This window comes from Erythranthe guttata, chromosome 2 (genome assembly GCF_056151865.1).
Source record: "Erythranthe guttata isolate IM_541 chromosome 2, IM_541, whole genome shotgun sequence".
NCBI classification, from domain to species: Eukaryota; Viridiplantae; Streptophyta; class Magnoliopsida; order Lamiales; family Phrymaceae; genus Erythranthe; species Erythranthe guttata.
The window spans coordinates 6,710,823-6,732,586 of NC_142534.1; the positions used below are offsets into that span (position 1 = coordinate 6,710,823).

General features: G+C 37.3%; 1 pseudogene; it reads right to left on the reverse strand.

The window, feature by feature from the left end:
- Positions 1 to 6,633: 6,633 nt before the first annotated feature.
- Positions 6,634 to 7,295, reverse strand: LOC148772217 (secreted RxLR effector protein 161 pseudogene; annotated as a pseudogene).
- Positions 7,296 to 21,764: the final 14,469 nt, after the last annotated feature.

The following is a 21,764-nucleotide window of genomic DNA, read 5'->3' on the forward strand; positions in this document are numbered from 1 at the left end:
GTACCCGGGATATTTACTGTAACCTCGAAAGACTTTCCATCATAGTTTTATTTTTTGAAAAATTCATGACACTAATGCACACCCTTCTCTCATCCTCACACCCAATGATCCACATAAGAAAGCAAGAGCACATAGGAAATTACAAATAAAGTTTCACAAAATCATTTAGCCATAAAAACATAAAGTAACCTAAATCTTAACACGCAAAGACAGTCTAACATCAAAAGTTCATTAAATCTAACATTTTTACAAGAATAAAATTCAAGACTTCCATCTTTACATTTATTCAAGTAAATACACTAGATCTTCACATGCAAGAGTATTTTAAATCAAGTTAGCACAAATTCTTAGTTCTTTCATCATTTTTCATAGAAAACACTAGATCTTTACATGGAAGACTTTAGATCAACCATCAATCACTACATCTTAACATGCAAGACCTTAGATCAACAATCAATCACCAAATCTTAACATGCAAGGCCTTAAAAGAACAATCAACACAAGATCAACACATGCAAGATAGCAAATAAACCAAATAAGCAATTTTAAGCACTTTACCTCAAAATTTCGAAAGTTCCATAGTTAAGCCAAAAATTCATTTTCTTTTCACAAATCAACAATCAAACACTAGATTAACACATGCAAGACACTAATTAAGCCAAATAAGCAATTTAAGCATTTTTCCCCCAAAAATCCGAAAGTTTCATGGCTAGGCCAAAAATTCATTTTCTTTTCACAAATCAACAATCAAACACTAGATTAATACATGCAAGGCACTAATTAAGCTAAATAAGCAATTTAAGCATTTTTCCGCAAATTTTTTAAAAAGCATAAAACTTCAAGAACAAAGTTATCTTTTCAAAACACTAACATGCAATCATCATCTAAGCCATATAATCACATAATATGCAAGGATAAACAATAAAAACGCATAAAAAACGAAAATACTAGTGGTGTTGCATGTTTGAGCAAGAATTCAAGAATTCTCACCTCTCTCTTTAGGAGAAGGATTTGTTAGCTCTTTTCTCTCTAATACAAGAAGAGATTAAGAGTTAGATTATGTATTAAGAAAAGAAGAAGAAGAAGAACAAGAAGAACTTGGATGAAGAAGATCTTCGCTCTTTTTGAAAAAAAAAAGAAAAAGAAAAGAGGAAGAAGAAGCTTACTTAGCATTGGCCGAAAATTCATCTTCTATTGAAATAGAAGGAGACTTTGAACTTATAGATAGTAAGAGTGGAGTTTGAGAGTGCATTTTGATCTTGGGCATGGGAGGTATTTATTGAGTTTTGGGAGAGTTCAAAGCCAATGGAGAAGAAAGAAAATACATCTTTTTGTGGGGGTGATTTTGCAATTTCTGAAAATGGGAGTGGTGGTGGTTCTTGGATGGTTCAAGCTTGAGAAGGTGGTGGCTATGGTGGTGGTGTTATGGCTGCCGAAAAAATGAAGGGGAGAGGAAGAAGAAAGAAAGACCTTTGGTCTTAAAGTGGTGTGTGGGAGTGGAAAAACAAGCCTAGTCTAGAGGGTAGGGAGGCTAGCTTTTAGGTATTTCTTTCTATGCTCAAAGTACAACCACACTAATGCATGTCTTTTCTTAATTAATATACAAATTTTTAAATCATGTGTGTGTGTGTGTGATGTCCAAAAATTTCAAGAAAAATGAGGAGAGGATTTTCTAATTTTCTACACTAATTAAAAATCCTAAAATGCATGAGAAAATTTATTTTTCTAAAATTTTATGCATGCATAAATATGATGAAATGCTCATTTAAATTCATATGCAAGAATAAAATCATAATTCATGAAAAGTAATTTATTTCGACATAATATCTCGAAATATTTCCTAAGCACATAATTCACATAATCACACAATTCACATAATCACATATTTCACATAATCATATATTTCACACAATCACATAATTCACATAATCACCTAATTCACGTAAATACTAACCATGCAATAATTATTAAAAATTCTAATTTCACAAATATGCACATAAAGGTGGTAAAATAAACTAATATTATTTTACCGAAAATGCGGGGTGTTACAAATATTTAATTAGAAACAAAAACCTCGCTGAACAAGCCTGAAGAGGTTCAATCGCCACCACTGCTAGGAGAGCCTTCCCCGCCACCACCACCTAATCATTCAAAAAGTACTTCCTAATAACTTCATCGAACCCAATATACTCATCGGGGCCCACTACTTCGTCGTCATCAACTATCACCGGCCCATCACCCATTACCACTAGCGGCGCCGGAGGTGGTTGTGGAAATGGTGGAGCTACTGGAGCAGCTGGCGGTTGCTGGGCGCCGCTGCTCACAACCATCGGCAATTGAATCCGCATCGATGCCCCGTGCTCCGGATCCTCAGCCCGATATTTATTCAGATAAACTGTCAGGGGCTCCACGTAGTCATCGAACCCAAGTGAGTACATGGCGGCGATTACATTTTCGGGGTGGATGGTTTTTTTGTACTCGAGGTGGGCCTTCTCATTGGCCTCACTAGTTACAATGGAGATGAACTTTGAGACACACTCTAGAATAATCTCCTTCGCATCGTCGAAATTTTTTGCATGGGGTGGCAGCGCCCTACGTAGGACTCGGACGATGTTGGTCATCGGCATATATATATATCCGTCTCCCGCCTGAAGTCTTGCGGTGGCGCCTGATTCTGATCGCCGACATTTGATGTGGGGAGGTTGGGGGTACTGACTCTGGGTTGAGTGTGCCTGAAATGAATGAATTGTATATTTTTATTTAAAAGCATATGAAGTAAAGGCAACATAATGTTTAAAATTGACGAAATGTTTGGTTACATTTTCGGACCAATTTTTATTTTCTTCATATATTTATAAAAAAACCAAGTAATGGTATGCCAACTATGGAAAAAACAAATATAACCCCTAATTTATTGCATTTAATTTGTTTCAACAACAAAAGAATAATGACAACCATCCTTATTTACTCTCCTTTTTTGCACTTATTTATAGAATTAATCTCTCAAACTTTTATTCTTCTATTACACTTCAAGTATATATCATCTCACATTTTTTTTTGATCAATACACCTCATGGATATGTGTATACGTGACATGCATAAATAAAATCCATAAAATGCAACATAGTATCCAATTTAACTTAAAATATTTTTTTTATGATTGACTTGTCCCCTTTTTTTCAATCCCAACCATTTTCTCTGCATCATGAACGCCATCTTGATTTAAGATTTACGGAAAAAAAACACGATTATTTTTTGTGACGTTTCTACTTATGATATATCGTGCAAAAAGGTAAAAATAAAAGGAAAAATAGTAAGTCGAGTTTATAAACTCATAATCAAATAAAGTAAATTAACGCGTGTCGTGTGCCATCAAAGCATGAGTTAATCAAAGAATGTTACTTGTCAAATATAAAAGTAATCAAAATAGAATCATATACGAAAGACGACAAAAATATAATTTTTACTTAATTCAAACAACAATCTCTATATGAGATATCTAAAAGATCTGTAAACTTAAATCATACTTATATAAAATAATAATAAAATAACATATCCAAAAAGTTAAATTAAGAGAATGAATGTCAGATTGCTAGGACAACAGAAAATCAAATTCAAAAATAAAAATGATAGCAAATTTGTTTTGTGCAACTTTTACCTGATGCGGATGCAGATGCTCTTGTGGTATCCTTAGGTTGGGTATTTGAGTTTCCTCCAATCTTCATCTTTGTGATTTATTTAAAAGTTTATTTGTAAATGTTTATCTTCACACTCAAATGGCACAAACTAATTCACTATATGCTTCTTAGATTTTTGCTATGAAATGTGAAGTGAGAAGGCAAATGTGCATTCAATATATATAGATATGTTTAGGGTTTGAATGCGTCCAAAATGGCAAATTAGGGAGGTGAAAATTTGTCACTAGTGGTGAAGGTAGGAGTAAATATGGAAAAAAATAAAATTTGCTTGTACGGTCCAAAACTAGTATATTGTTTTTTCTTTTGATGAGTGAAAATATTTTCGAATTAAAAAAAATGGCTATAATTGCTTGCTTTTAGGAGTAAGTGAATAATAATAAAAAACCATAAATGCATTTGTGAAGATAGCTTGATTCCTCAATTATCCAGTAGAGCCAATATAGTTTTCAACCAAAAATTCAACATTTTAAAAATATCTTTATATGTCTAATCATTTATGATTTCGGCAATTATGTTTAAAATTGCATAACCGAATTTATATGTCGATTTTCAGCTAGCTGTTGGTTAGGAGACATGACTCATTTTCGGCTAATTTTTTGAATATATAGAATTATAAACGAAGGTGAAAAATATAATTTTGTTCAATTTAAGTCATGCCACAAAAATAATCCATGCATGAAGTACCTGTAAGGTCTATATACTAACTATATATACCTTATTTTCTAATATTAAATAAATATCCAAACACAACTAGAGAGTTAATAATTAGTATTCATTTTTTATGTGCTAACAATCAATGGGAAGAAATCCAATATAATACACATTGGTTCATATATACGTTACGTTTAAAATGAAAATGGATGAAAAATGGAGGAAAACTTTTATGTTGTTCTTGTTAACATATGTTGATGGTCATCTTGAATCTATTTTTCTTTTTGGTCCTAATTATCTGTGATTTTTCAGTGTCATCTGAATCGATGAAAACGCAATCATAAATGATGCATTTTTTTGAGAGACAACTATGAAACATTGGATTGATGAAATGGAGTTTGAGTTTTACCTCAAATAGTTGTCGGATTGCTCGTTTAATTCGCGGGAATTCGAAGAGTGTTGGAGGGAGTATGAGAGGATTTTGAATTTTTTTGAAAAAAGATACAAATGAACTAAAAGTGCACTGCAATGTGGTAAAAGTTGCACTATGAATAGCATTTCAATATTATTAATGAGTGTATGAATACAGACTAAATACGTATGAATAGCAAAGATTATTAATGTAGGAATATCATTTTACCTAGTGTACCGAGTTATACTAAATACGTGGCACTAGACACACAAAAGTTGGATTAAAGTAAAGAATAAAACAAAAGAATAGAACTACCGAGGAGTATCGGCGAGTGGACGCCGATTCCGGGGACGCAGCGACGGCGGCGGTGGAGATGGGCAGCGGACGTGTGCGTGAGCGGCTAGGGTTTTGTTTTTTTTTAAGTTGTGTATTTACAAGACCTATAAATTTTGTATTTATAGTATCTTGTATAAAAGCCCTAACGGGCTTAAGTTGGACCGGGCCCAACAGCTTAATTTCCTTAGTCTTTCTTCGCTCGTTTCTCATAAACTAATGACTGGAAAATTATAAAAAATTATATTTTCGGAATCATCAAAACGTTCTTGTCATTACGAATGCCGATTCTCGATTTCCAATTTCTAAAATTGGAAACCCTAATTTAGTGGACTTGGTAAATTTGAAAACTTCCCAATTTAGAAAGCTCACTAAGATGTTCGCCTAGTTCTTTCCTTTCCTTATTCCCATTCATAATTCCCAATTACGAATGTTGGACTCAATCATATTGACTTCCAATTATGTAAAGATTAAACATTTTTATCTTTGACCGTTTATTCAAATAACTCAAGTGCACGAGCAATGTGACCCTCGATGGTTCAGGTGTAAGCTAGCCGTGGGTCCACAACTCTTTGTGGTTTAAACTCGTCCCTAGAGTTATAATTAAGATGAAGCTCGTTTCAACTTAATTACCCAACAAATCAAGATTGGCGTTTCGCAACTACGCATCATGATTCCTTATATACAAATGAAGTGCCTGCAAGAACCGTGTGATGTAGTTAACGTACAGTACGATCCCTTCGATTCATATGTCCCAATTGAACTAGAGGCATTGGTTCATCGAGATCGTTCTAAGTGTTGTAATCAGTACGTGCATGACTTAGAGAATCCAATTCCCTAATCAGCACTTAGTCAGCACTGGCCAGAGACTTAAAGATTACAAACTATGAGAACACATAGGACATCCAAGACAATTCTAGCGATCGAATCCCCGACAACAATGCACAGACCTCCCACTAGATTTCGGACTGCATGAACAATGGCCCTCGGGGCGGTCCTCAGTGGAACTCAGGGATAGGTCACGATACAACTGGTCCTCTAGTAAAGTCACGGTGATGTCTAGGTCTTAAGGACTAATGGTGTACAACTATATCATAGAAATCTCTACTCTATTATTGAGAACCACTTAGAGATTTCTAGGATGAGGGAGTTCAGTGAACTCGTCAACTTACGAGCACCCACTTATGTATATAGATATTACAATACCGATTAGTGATGAGACGCAGTACACATACACTAAGTGCTACTTTCCTAATGGGAAATGCCGATATCCTCATTGGTGGCGTAACCCTTCGACTAGTAACACGGTTTAACAGTTATAATACTCAAGTAAATATCTGACGATCCTAATAGATCAGTTCTAAGTAATTGTAATAACTGTAAAGACTATATCTATGTTTGTACAAGTGACAAAAATATAGAATGCCAAGGTGTTTTATCATTATTACAAAAAAAGATTATTTATTACAAGAATAAAAGAAAAGACCACAACCACAAGTTGGCTTGTTTGTCACCTACTCTAACAATCTCCCACTTGACCTAAAGCCAACTACCCATAAATCGTGATCCCATCGACTCTCGATGTTTCTCGTGGACCGACCTTGGTAAAGGCTTCGTGGAGGGGTCTGCTACGTTTTCTTCCGAGGTGACTCGTTCTACTTTGACTTCACCTCTATCAATGATCTCTCGGACCACATGATACTTTCTCAGAATATGCTTGGACTTCTGATGAGTTCTCGGCTCCTTAGCGTGCGCCACGGCTCCAGTGTTATTGCAGTACAAAGGTACTGGATCATTAGTATTAGGAACAACACCCAACTCTTGGATGAATTTCCTTATCCATGTCCATTATTTTGCAGCTTCGGACGCTGCAATATACTCAGCTTCAGTAGTGGAATCGGCCATCGTGCTTTGCTTGGAACTCTTCCAACACAAGGCACCACCATTAAGCGTGAATATAAATCCCGAGTTCGACTTTGAGTCGTCCACATCCTATTGAAAACTAGAGTCAGTAAAGCCCTCTAATTTCAAATCGGCACCCCCATAGACCAAAAATGTATCCTTAGTCCTTCGCAAGTACTTGAAGATATCCTTCACAACCTTCCAGTGAGCTGGACCGGGGTTAGACTGATATCGGGTCTAGTACACAACATGCCATACATTATGATTCCTATGCCAGAAGCATATGGTGTCTTTTTCATCTCTTCGATTTCACTAGGTGTCTGGGGACGCATGGATTTTGAGAGATGAACCCCATGGGACATTGACAAGAATCCCTTCTTGGATTCTTCCATGCTAAATTGTTTCATAACGGTGTCTATGTACAGGGTTTGGGACAAGCTTAGCATCTTCCTTGCTCTATCTCTATAGATACATATTCCCAATACTTAAGATTCTTCTCCCAAATCCTTCATTGAGAAACGTGTGGACTACCAAACTTTAGTCTGTTGCAACATTCCAATGTCATTCCCAATCAGTAGAGTGTCATCGACATAAAGCACCAAAAATATAACTGCCCTCCCACTAACATTCTTGTATACACAAGGTTCCTCCGGGTTCTTCTCAAAATCAAACTCTTTGATAATTGAGTCGAACATTATGTTCCAACTACGGGATGCTTGTTTCAATCCATAAATGGATCGCTGGAGTTTGCAAACCTTTTGCTCACTTCCAGAAGATATGAAGCTGCGCCATGTAAATTTCTTCCTCAATGTCCATTGAGGAAAGCGGTCATCACATCCATTTGCCATATCTCGTAGTCGTACCACGTAGCTATGGCCAGCAAAATCCTAATGGACTTCAGCATTGCAACTGGTGAAAAGGTTTACTCATAGTCAACGCCTTGTCTTTGAGTATATCATTTTGCTGCCAATCTAGCTTTATAGGTCGATACCTTTCCATCCACTCTAATTTTGTTCTTATAGATCCACTTGCAGCCTATGGGAACTATTCCCTTGGGTGGATCTACCAAGGTCCATACCTTGTTGGAGTACATGGAGTCCATTTCGGATTTCATGGCATTGAGCCAATGTCCCATGTCCGTATCCGATACGGACCCATTGTATGTTCTTAAATCTCGTCCAAGTTCAATATGATCTTCATCATTTTCGATGAGTAATAATCTGTCAAGCATTTTCCGAACTCTTTCGGATCTACGTACTGAAGTTTCATGAGGTATATTAATGGATTGTTGTATTGGCTCGTTTACTTGTTCTTGTGCTTGAAATTCACTTTGCGGTTCTTGAACTACTTCAATTTCTATCATGTTGCCTTTTCTATCTGATAGAAACTCCTTTTCTAGAAAGGTTGCATTTCTCAAAACAAACATTTTTGCTTCCTTGACATAATAGAATTCGTATCCCATTGAGTCCTCAGGATACCCCACAAAGTAGCATAAGTCGGATTTACTATCCAACTTGTCTCCCATTAATCGCTTCACATAAGCGGGACAACCCTATATCTTAATATGTTTGATGTTGGGTTTCCGGGAATGCTAGAGTTCGTATGGTGTGGATTAAACTGCTTTGGTGTTAACTCTATTCAGCAAATACGCGGCAGTGCAAAGTGTGTGACCCCACAAGTATACTGGTAAGTTGGTGAACCCCATCATTGAAGGAACCATGTCTAACAAAGTTCTATTCCGACACTCAGAAACTCCATTTAATTGAGGAGTTCCAGGTAGAGTCCATTGAGATTGTATTCCATTCTCTTTTAGATAGTCAATGAACTCAATGCTCAAGTATTCTCCACCACGATCGGATCGCAACGTCGTAATACTTCGTTCAAGTTGTTTTTCTACTTCGTGTCTAAAATCTTTGAAATTTTCAAATGTTTCGGACTTGTACTTCATCAAGTACACGTACCCATACCTAGAGTAATCATCGGTAAAGGTAGCGAAGTAGTTGTAACCACCATTCGCACTAACACTTAGTGGTCCACATACGTCTGTATGGATCAAATCCAAAAGACCTTCGGCCAGCTCCATTTTCCCTTTGTAGGGTGACTTGGTCATCTTCCCTTTAAGGAAGGATTCACAAGTTTGTAGTGATTTCACGTCGTTCAAAGTGAACAATCCGTCACTAACAAAATAGTTCATCCTTCTTAAAGAGACATGACCTAATCTAGCGTGCCAAAGTTGTGCGGGGTTTTGATCTATCTCCTTACGTTTTATTGATATAACATTAATAGGTATTTCACTTGCAAATAGTCGCCCCTTGCAAATCACATTTTCATTATTTTGCATAATGCAAATCGAATTTTCAAAAACAAAGGTAAACCTTCAATATCCAAAACAGGAATGTAAATAAGGTTTCTAATGAGAGACGGAACAGATAAACAATCGTTCAAAACAATAGGAAAACTAGAATCCAAAACATTTAAGTAAATTGTCCCAATGGCTTCAGCAAAAACTCTTGCTCCATTCTCCATCCTTAGGTAGGTCTCACCCGCTCTAAGCTTTATACTTCTTGTCATTAGCTGCAAATCATTACAGATGTGAGCCACAGCCAGTATCTAATACCCAAGAAGAAGAGTTTACAGACAAATTTACGTCAATGAAATACGTACCCTTTTCAGAACGTTTCTGCTTTAGGTAAGCCTTGCAGTTGCGGCTCCAATGCCCTTTCTTTCCACAGTGACGTCAAGCATCATCAGCCTGCTTGCTGACCTTCGCTTTAGGACCCCCACAACCTTCACCCACCTCGAACTTGTTGTTTGTGAAAGGAAAACTTTCATTTCTCTTCTTTTGGAAAGAACTCTTCTTTCCAGAAGTGGCAGCAACGAGAACAAATTTCTCTTTCTTGACGGTGGACTCGAAACTGACCAACATGTTTATTAACTCATCCAATGGAGGATCCAGCTTGTTCATGTTGAAGTTCACTATGAACGATTCATAGGAACTAGGAAGGGACAACAAGATCAAATCCAATGAGAGCTCGGCAGGGAGGGTGACGTCAAGGTTCACTAGCTTCTCAAGGAGAGTGATCATCTTGAGACAGTGTTCGTGGACCGAATCCCCTTCGTGCAGTCTCACAGTGGTCAACTCCTTTGTAGCAGCATACCTAGACGCCCTAATATTCTCACTATACATGCTATCAAGATGAGCTTTGATGTCGAAAGCATGCAAGTGAGACTCATATTTCCTTGCAAGCGCGGGCTCCATAGATGCTATCATGTAGCACCTAGCATGAGTGTCGTCCTTCTTCCATACTTCATAAATTTCCTTTTCAGCATCGGTCGCAGTGTCAGGTATAGTAGCAGGAAGTCTCTCATTTAGCACATAGAGACGCCCCTCAACGGTGAGCACACGTTTTAGACTATGTAACCAATCGAGGTAGTTTGGGCCATTGAGTTTTTGGTCGAAGATTGAGATTATGGGATTCTTAGACATGATTACCTGAGAGGTTAGAGAAAAGGATTATTAGAGGTTCGTATTAAATGATTTTACCATTAAATATTTTTACTTTTATTATCTAACTGTTTTCCCACTAATTTTACCGAGTTCCACTACTCTCTAGTAGATAAACGAGAAAACCGATTTTTCTTTAATGGGCTTAGGTCCAATAGACAAATATAACCCGTAGTTATTCTAGCCCGATTATTGTTAGAGTAGGTGACCGAAGAGCCAACTAATCGTTGTGTTTTCTCACGTTACTCGTAAATAATCTATTTCGTATTAATGATAAAACCCCCCTTTGGCATTCTATATCTTTGTCCCTTGCATAAGCATAGATGTAGTCCTTGCAGTTACTTAAATACTGTAAATAGATCTAGTAGAATCGTGAGATTATTTATTTAAGTATAGTAGCTGTTAAACATCGTTCCTAGTCAACGGGTTACGTCACTAATGAGGATATCGGCCTTTCCCATTCGAGACTAGCACTTAGTATATGTGTACTGCGTCTCATCAGTCAACGTTGTTGTGACATCGGCATACATAAGTGGGTGCTCATAAGTTGATGAGTTCACTGAACTCCCTCAATCTAGAGATCTTTAAGTGGTTCCTAATAATCGAGTAGAGATTTCTATGATAAAGTTGTATACCATTAATCTTTAAGACCCAGACATCACCGTGACTTCACTAGAGGACCAGTTGTATCGTGACTTGTCCCTGAGTTCCACCGAGGACCGCCCCAAGGGCCAGTGTTCCTGCAGTCCGAAATCTAGTGGGAGGTCGGTGCATTGTAGTAGGAGATTCGATCGCTTGATTAGTCATGGATATCCTGTGTGTTCTTGCGATTTATAATCCATGAAGTCTATGGCCACAGCTGAAAGTGTCGTGATTAGAGAAATGTGTTTCTCTAAGTCATACATGAATGGATTATGTAATCAAGAACGTCCACACAGTTATTGAACTCATAAAGAGGTCTCGACGAACCAATGCCTCTAGTTAAATCAGGATATATGTATCGATGGGATCGTACTGTACGTTATCACGAGGTTTTTGCAGGCAATCTTGATTCGTTGGGTAGTTAAGTTGAAACTAGATTCAACTTAATTGTAACTCTAGGGACGAGTTTAAACTACAATGGGTTGTGGGCCCACGGCTAGCTTACACCTGAACCATCGAGGGTCACACTACTCGTGTACTTGAGATCCTTAATGCAACGAGCTAAGATTAATTAGTTAATCTTGGTGTAATTGGAAGTCAATGTGATTGAGTCCAAAATTCGTAATTGTTAATTACGGATGAGAATAAGTAGAGGAAAAGAATCCAAAGGAAATTTAGTGAACTTTCTATTTTGGGAAGTTTCCCAATTTGGCAAGTCCTAAATTAGGGTTTCCAATTTCGGAAATTAGTAAATTGCAAAGTTGTATTCGTATCGACGAGAATTTGTGCTCATCATCAAAATTTAATTGTTATATTTTTGCGAGCATTCGTTTGTTAGAAACGAGCCGAGAAAGAGAGTGGACTTAAGTTGTTGGGCCTAGCCAAACTTAAGGCCTGTTAGGGTTTTCCCAAGGAGCATACAAATAGGATTTATATGTCTTGTGCAAGACACACAAAAACGACACAACAGAAGTTTGAAAACCTAGCCTCTCTTCCTCCATCGGCCTTCCACCTCACAGCCGAAACCCTACCTCCGCCACCAGCCACCGCGCCGCTGCCAGTCGCCGCCGCATCGGCATCTTCCTTTTCCCTTCGTTGTACTTAGCCTGTCACATATCTAGTGCTGCGTGGATAGTGGATTGAATATACGAAGTGAAACCTAAGAGGAGGAAGATTATTTTGCCGCAACGGCGCCACCAAGATCGTTTCCACGCGCCGCCACAAGTCGGTGATGCGAGAAGGCAATTCTGAAAAACTGCCTCGGATTTTCTGCGCAGTCCAGCGAGAAAATTCGCCATAACTCAACCGGTGATCGGATGGACATGAAATTTTGGCAGAAGCTTAAAGACTCATAAATGTACAATCTCCAGAGGAAATTGTCAATCCAGGAAATAAGCATGGAGATATTAAAGTCGGAGAAGGGCTGTAATTTCAGATCAGCAAACAGGTTGGATCAGTAGGAGTGGGAAGAGCAGCTAGCCATCTTCTCGAGTCTTGGTTCGATTCACGCTTCAAGGGTAAAATATCCTTTTTCCTAATTGATATACATGTATTAATTAATTTATATTAATTGAGATTAATGTATGTTAATTGATTATTGAATCACATGAATCTATATGTTCGATTATGTGTTTATGTGAATCGTTCGTTGAGCATGTTTATTATTTGTTTTAATTTCGCAAGCATGCTATGAGGATTTAATTTATGTTATTTAAATTAATTATATATGTGAGCATGTTTGTCGGTGATTGGAAGCGAAAAGGTACGCAATTAAGTGTAATTTATTGTGCACGTGCTTGTTTATATAAATTAGTTTATGTAAATAAAATATTTTTTTTGTTTTCCGCTGCGTATACGTGCCCGATCCCCAAAAGTGGTATTAGAGCTACGGTTGCGCAACTAATTGCCTACGTGATTGTTGCTTTCGGTTGCATGTGAATAGTTTATTGAATTGATTGAATTGGTGAAATTGAAATTGGGATTGGTTTAATTTTAATTTGATTTTAAAATTGGATTTGATCGATTTAAAAATTGGAATTAGAACATTGGATTTGATTTTAAAATTGAATTTGACCGATTTTAAAATTGGAATTAGAAAATTGAATTTTGGTTTTAAAATTGGATTTTGATCAATTTTAAAATTGGAATTGGAAATTGGATTTAAAAATTAAAATTGGATTTGAGTTTTAAATTCCAAAATGATTTTCTAAAAACTATCCGGGCCGGAGAGCTCGGTCATGCCGGTCTGACCGGGTCTAACCGATTCAGACAGCCGGTAATAAATAAATAAATAATTTTTTTTCCAGAAATTAAAATTAAATCAAAATTGATTTTTAATTTTATGAAATTATTTATCAATTAAAGTTCAATCCATGTATTCGATGCATTAATCAATAATGTTCAATAAATGAGTGTGTGATTAATTAATTAATTTAAACGTTAAATTAGTTTTATAAATAGAACACATGTATAATAGTGATTATACTTCAACTTAATTAATTGTACCTTAATCGTATTTGATTGATTTATGTTTATTAAGGTCCTTTAATTATTTTGAAACAAATTCTAATAATTAATTATTGTAATTAATTATAGTTTAGGTCGAATGTTCCTCTTAGAACAATATGCGTTTTCGTATACCTTTAGAGAACATAGTTGTAGGAATCCAATCGACCCGTCCAATAATTCTGATGAGATAACAACAAAACAATAACAAACCCCTCATTCTTAATTTATTACGAATTATTTCAAGCTATAAAGAAAAACCAATCTATTGAATTTTTCTTTCCTTCTACCAACGGTGAAATTATGTGTAGCCCCTTGCAATAGTGCAGTAAGCCGTGTTAGCGGGGAGTGCTAACGTAGGGTCAGCTGTAATTTAATTGATATAATGATGAAGGTAGCCATAGAAAGGGTTATGCTAGATTAACGTGGTCGGCTAGATTAATTAGGGGCTGCATTAGTTTGGTATAATCAGTTCTATGAGCATCTTTGATTGGTAGGTTAGACTTGACACACGAAGATTTTGAATTCGCGAGATTAACTTAGGTCATTATCAAGTGTGAGGAAAATTTATCTTTATGGTCATATAACGATATGATTGATGGAGATCTACCTTTGGACAAATGTAATCGGGCTAGATTAACTACGGGTTACATTTGCCTATTGAACCTAAAACCCATTAAAAGAAAATTAAGTTTTCTCGTTTGTCTGCTAGAGGGTAGTGGAATTCGATAAAATTTAGTGGGAGTACAATTAAATGATAAAAGTCCAAATCTTTAATTGCAATCATTAATAATGAATTATCTTTTATGTAAGTCTACTTAAAGCTTTTCAGTATAAATGCTAAGAATCCTTTATCGTCAATTCTTGACACCAACACAATTAATGGCAATAATTACCTTGATTGGCTCAATAAACATTCGTTTGGTGATTTTGCTCCAAGAGCAATTGTGCATACTCAATTATACCCCGACGAAACTTCATGATAACTCAACTCAGTAGGAGACCACCACTTATTAGAAGTGGAAGATGGGTGTCCGTATTGACGAAGTGTTATATGATAGCACCTAGTCGCCCAAGTTAGTGATGAATTATGAGAATGGCCTTTATGTTGTTAACACAAAGGCTCACCTCGAGATCGTGTGTGGTGAGAGCATTATGACAACGAGATTTGTGACGACTAAGGAGTTGATGTCTCTTAGGCTACGCGAAAGGACTCCGGACAATAGCATGGTTTAAGATGACTCGCTCCCAAAGAAGTTGCGTGACCACATCATCGTTCTCCCACCAGAGTTCTCAGTGAATCTCATGTTGAATCTCTTTTTGAAAGAGTTGGTCAACATGTTGAAATACGAGTCAGTTATAAAGGAAGAATCGTTTATTTTGTCATCGGCACCTTCTATATCTTTTTCTAAGAATAGTTCAAAGTGGAAGAAGAGGGTAAAAGGAAAATAGTTCCTAGTCGAGCAAACAATAGACTAGGGGTGATTCGAGTATTCGCAAGGATAAGGAAAACAAGCATATAAGTGATGCTTGCTTCCAATGTGGAAAGACAGACCATTGGGCTCTGTAAATTGCACGGAGTATCTTGATTGGAAACGTTTTGAGAAAGATGCATTTTTCGTTTAACCTGAACTCAATATAGAAGATAACCCAACACAACTTTGGCACGCTAGATTAGGACATATTTCTTCAAGGCGAATGAATGAGTTTGCATGTGAGGGATTGTTCACGTTGGATGATGTGAACTCACTGCGGGCTTGTGAATCTTGTTCGAAAAGAAAAATGTCCAAATTACCATTAAGGGACAAATGGAGCATGTTGAACGTCTCTTGGATTTGATCTATACAGACATTTGTGGTCCACTATGTGTTAGTGCCACGGTGGTTTTAACTACTTCGTAACATGTACCGATGATTACTCAAGGTATGGTTACGTATACTTGATGAAGTACAAATTTTAAATGTACGAAATGTTCAAAGATTTCAAAAACGAAGTAGAAAAGCAACTAATACGAAGTATTAAGAAACTACGATCCCATCGTAGTGGAAAATACTTAAATTATGAGTTTATCGACTATCTCAAAGAGAACGTGATTCACTAAGTTACCGGCTTTCTTATACGGTCATGCACTCCATACCGCCGCGTATTTGTTGGATAGGGTTAATACCGAAACAGTTAGTTCCACACCATATGAACTTTGGCATTCCCGATAATCCACTTACATGAAGTGGCTAGTGGGAGACGAGTTGAATAGTCGATCCAACTTATGCCATTTCGTGGGGTATCTCAAAATTTGTTGTAGATACTTATTCTACTATCCCTTGAAACAAAAGTGTTTGTCTCGGGGAATGCCATCTTCTTAATGAAGAAGGTTCTATGCGATAGAATAGGTGTATGGTAGAACTCGAAGAAATTCGAGAACCACGAATTGAATTTCTAACGCCATAAATAGAACAAGAGCCAATCAAAATCAAATCAACCATTAATGTACCTTCTCAACCACCTATGTGGAGATTCGAAAGGATCCATAGAGAACTCAATAGGCTAACCCTCATCGAAGGTAGTCAAAATGAATTTGAAAAGGGATGTGATCCAAGAACCTTCAACGAGGCTGTATTTGATGCAGTAAGGGACATTGGCTTAACGCCATGAAATCCAAAATGGATTCCATGTACTCCAACAAGGTATCGACCTTGATGGATCCACCTAAAGAAATTTTTCCCATAGGTTACAAGTGGGTCTACATTCTTTATGTTGGAATAGATGGAAAGGTATCGACCTATAAAGCTAGATACGTGAAAATGTGTTATACTCTAAGACAAGTTGTTGTTTGTGAGATAACTTTTCACGAAACACTATGTTATAATTCCATTAGGATTTTGCTAGCCATTTCTGCATAGTATGACTACGAGATATGGAAAATGGATATTAACGAATTCGAAAGAGCCTTACGTTTCCAAGAAGGTTAGTGGGAGTGCCATTATGTTTCCCAGTGCTTTGTGTTGATAGTATTATACTCATTGGGAATGTTGTAGGGATGTTGCCTTCAGCTAAAGCACGATTGTCCTAACATTTCTCAATAAATGAATATGAGATAAGCTTCCTACGTATTAGAGGATACGTATCTATAGAGATAAATAGAAGAGGTTGCTTAGTTATCCCAATTCATATTATAGACATGATATAATGTATGTAGTGAAGCGTCACTGTAGATATCAGTCTAACCCCAACCAAGTTAGTTGGATAACTACGAAACAAATCCTTAAATACTTGCGAAGTAGTAAGGACTTATTCCTATATAGTCTATGGGGATTCCGATCTGAAAATAAAGTCGTTCGACGACTTTAGTGTTTCAATCGGAAGTGGACAACGCAAAAAGGACGTCGGGATTTATATTCATGCTTATTAACGAAGTGCCGTATGAGTTCCAAATAGAACATGACGGCGGATTCCACCTCCGAAGCTTAATATATTGCGGCATTAGATGACGCAAATGTAGCAATTTGGATTCGGAATTACATTCAAATGTTGAATGTATGATTTCAATAAGTCTCATCAGAAATCCAAGCATTATTGAATCATTATTATCTCATTGGTAAGATAATTAATAGAGGCAAACTTTTGTTTGAGAGAGTTGCCTCGGTAGACAACGCATTTGATCCCTGAACATAGCCTTTACTCATACCGGTCCATGAGAAACATCGAGAGTTGATGGGACTTAGGTAATGAGTAGTTGGCTTTAGGTCAAGTGGGAGATTGTTAGAGTAGGTGACCAAAGAGCCAACTAATCGTTGTGTTTTCTCACGCTACTCGTAAATAATCTATTTCGTATTAATGATAAAAAAAAAAACCCCTTTGGCATTCTATATCTGTGTCCCTTGCATAAGCATAGATGTAGTCCTTGCAGTTACTTAAATATTGTAAATAGATCTAGTAGAATCGTGAGATTAATTATTTAAGTATAGTAGTTGTTAAACATCGTTCCTAGTCAACGGGTTACGCCGCTAATGAGGATATCGACCTTTCCCATTCGAGAGTAGCACTTAGTGTATGTGTTGTGCGTCTCATCAGTCAACAGTGTTGTGACATCGGCATACATAAGTGGGTGATCATAAGTAGATGAGTTCACTGAACTCCCTCAATCTAGAGATCTCTAAGTGGTTCCCAATAATCGAGTAGAGATTTCTATGATATAGTTGTACACCATTAATCCTTAAGACATAGACATCACCGTGACTTCACTAGAGGACCAGCTGTATCGTGACTTGTCCCTGAGTTCCACCGAGGACCGCCCCAAGGACCAGTGTTCGTGCAGTCCGAAATCTAGTGGGATGTATGTGCATTGTAGTAGGAGATTCGATCGCTTGATTAGTCATGGATATCCTGTGTGTTATTGTGATTTATGATGCATGAAGTCTGTGGCCACAACTAAAAGTGTCGTGATTAGAGAAATGTGTTTTCTAAGTCAAACACAAACGGATTATGTAATCAAGAACGTCCATACAGTTATTGAACTCATAAAGAGGTCTCGACGAACCAATGCCTCTAGTTCAATCGGGATATATGTATCGAAGGGATCATACTGTACGTTAACTATATCACAAGGTTCTTGCAGACACTTCATTTGTATCTAGGGAATCATGACGCGTAGTTGCTAGACGCCAATCTTGATTCGTTGGGTAGTTAAGTTGAAACTAGATTCAACTTAATTGTTACTCTAGCGACGAGTTTAAATTACAATGGGTTGTGGGTCCACGGCTAGCTAACACCTGAACCATCGAGGGTCACACTGCTCGTGTACTTGAGATCCTTAATGCAACGAGCTAAGATTAATTAGTTAATCTTAGTGTAATTGGAAGTCAATGTGATTGAGTCCAACATTCGTAATTGTTAATTACGGATGAGAATAAGTAGAGGAAAAGAATCCAACGGAAATTTAGTGAACTTTCTATTTTGGGAAGTTTCCCAATTTGGCAAGTCCTAAATTAGGGTTTCCAATTTCGGAAATTAGTAAATTGCAAAGTGGTACTCGTATCGACGAGAATTTGTGCTCATCGTCAAAATATAATTGTTATATTTTTGCGAGCATTCGTTTGTTAGAAACGAGCCGAGAAAGAGAGTGGACTTAAGCTGTTGGGCCTAGCCCAACTTAAGGCTTGTTAAGGTTTTCACAAGGAGCATATAAATAAGATTTATATGTCTTGTGCAAGACACACAAAAACGACACAACACAAGCTTGAAAACCTAGCCTCTCTTCCTCCATCGGCCTTCCACCTTGCAGCCGAAACCCTACCTCCGCCACCAGCCGCCGCGCCGCTGCTACTCGCCGCCGCATCGGCATCTTCCTTTTCCCTTCGTTCTTCTTCGTTGTACTTAGCCTATCACGTATCTAGTGCTGCGTGCATAGTGAATTGAATATACGAGGTGAAACCTTATAGGAGGAAGATTATTATGCCGCCAACGGCGCCACCAAGGTCCTTTGCACGCGCTCGCACGCGCCTCCACAAGTCGGTGATGCGAGAAGGCAATTCTGAAAAACTGCTCTCGGATTTTCCTGCGCAGTCCAGCGAGAAAATTCTCCATAAATCAACTGGTGATCGGATGGACGTGAAATCTTGGCAGAAGCTAAACGACTCATAAAAATACAATCTTCCAGAAGGAATTGTCAATACAGTAAATAATAGTGGAGATATATAAGTCGGAGAAGGGCTATAATTTCAGATCAGCAAACAGGTTGGATCAGTAGGAGTGGGAAAAGCAGCTAGCCATCTTCTCGAGTCTTCGTTGGATTCACCCTTCAAGGGTAACATATCATTTTCCCTAATTAATATACATGTATTAATGAATTTATATTAATTGAGATTAATATATGTTAATTGATTATTGAATCACATGAATCTATATGTTCGATTATGTGTTTATGTGAATCGTTCGTTGAGCATGTTTATTATTTGTTTTAATTTCGCGAGCATGCTATGATGATTTAATTTATGTTATTTAAATTAATTATATATGCGAGCATGTTTGTCGGTGATTGGAAGCGAAAAGGTACGCAATTAATTTTAATTTATTGTGCACGTGCTTGTTTATATAAGTTAGTTTATATAAATAAAATATTTTTTTTGTTTTCCGCTGCGTACACGTGCCTGATCCCCATCAGTTATATCTACCCAAAGGTAGATCACAATCAATCATATCATTTATATGATCCTAAAGTAATTTTCCCCACACTTCATAATGACCTAAGTTAATCTCGCGAATTCAAAATCTTCGTGTGTCAAGGCTGACCTACCAATCAAATATGCTCATAGAACTTAATTATACCAAACTAATGCAGTCCCTAGTTAATCTAGCCGACCACGTTAATCCAGCATAACCTTTTCTATGGCTACCTTCATCATTATGTCAATTGAACTACAACTTACCTTACTATAGTACTCCCCGCTAACACGGTTTGCTGCACTATTGCAAACGGCTACGCATAATTCAACTGTTGCAGAAGAAAAGAAAAATTCAATAGATTGGTTTTTCTTTATAGCTTGAAATAATTCTTAATTAAATTAAGAATGAGGGATTCTTGACTAGTTGATTGTTAAATCAATTATATAATTCGGTTTAATTGAAAATAATTTTCAAAAAATTAAAATCAATTTGTTTTAAGTTTAATTTTAGAAATCTGAAAAAAATTATTTTTTTATTTTGTGAACCGGTCCGGTCTGATCGGTCTGACCAGTTCCGACCGAAACAGTCCGGTTCAGTCAGGCCCAGCTAGCTGAATCAGTGTGTAGGGTCAGTCAGACCGAGAACCGGTCTAACTGATCCGATTCCACGTCAATTCGGTCAGTTGGATCGAAAAGAACCATTGAACCGGCCGGTCCGACCGGTTGGATCCGGACAAAATTAAAAACAACAGTGTTAATTAAATTTCGGATCCGTTTTTTTCCAATTTAAAACAATTTAAAACTAGAAAAATTGTAAACAATATTTCAAAAATATTTTAAAATTTCGAAAACACTCAATTAAATAATACAACAATCGCAATTTTAATAAATCTAACATGCATTAAAATAAGCAAAATTTATATAACGCAATTAATTGCGCAACGAGCTCTGATACCACTGTTGGGAATCAGCACGTGTATGCAGCGGAAAATAAAAATTTTATATCAAAAAAAAGTTTAATCATATAAACACGTAGTCTATAATAGCAATTAATTGCGTACCTTAATGCTTCCTGCGAAATTATAAAACAACATGCATATTATTAATTTGATAATTAAATCAAGTACCATCCTCATTGTAAATCACCAATCATACATTAACAAACACATAATGAAATTAATGAAAAAACATAGTGCGAATATCAACAATTAATTTAATCTTATTAAATTAAAACCTAATTGAAAGACCACTTGAAGCGTGATGCGAATTTTCGGATTTAAGCAAACTGCCACAGAAACCAATCTGTGCAGTCGGGAGTAGCGGCGGCGAGGGACGCGCGGGCACCGGCGGCGCGTGAGATTCACGCGTTGTCTTCGGGCGGCGCGTGAGGGCGCTTGCGGCGGCTGTTCGGCGAGGGCTTCTCGGTGATTTGACTCCTTCGTCTTCCTCCTCCCGGATTTCACCTCGTATACCGTGTTCTACTAAATTCATGGCACTGGACACACAAAAGTTAGATTAAACAGAAGAATAAAACAAAAGAATAGAACTACCGAGGAGTATCGGCGCGTGGACGTCGATTCCAGCGACGGGGCGATGGCGACGGCGGCGGTGGAGATGGCAGCTCGCGCGTGTGTGACCGGCTAGGGTTTTGTTTTTTTAAGTTATGTATTTACAAGACCTATAAATCTTGTATTTTTAGTGTCTTGTATAAAAGCCCTAACGGGCTTAAGTTGGACCGGGCCCAACAACTTAAGTTCGTTAGTATTTTTTCGCTCGTTTCTCATAAACCGATGATTGAAAAATTATAACAATTATATTTTCGGAATCATTGAAACGTCCTCGTGTAGCAACCCCCCCCCCCCCCCCCCCTTCTAATCAGGCGATAAATCGATCCGGTGTTTATCGGGATACTTATTTAGATAGCGGAAGAAAAAAGGATCTCTTTGTAATTTTTA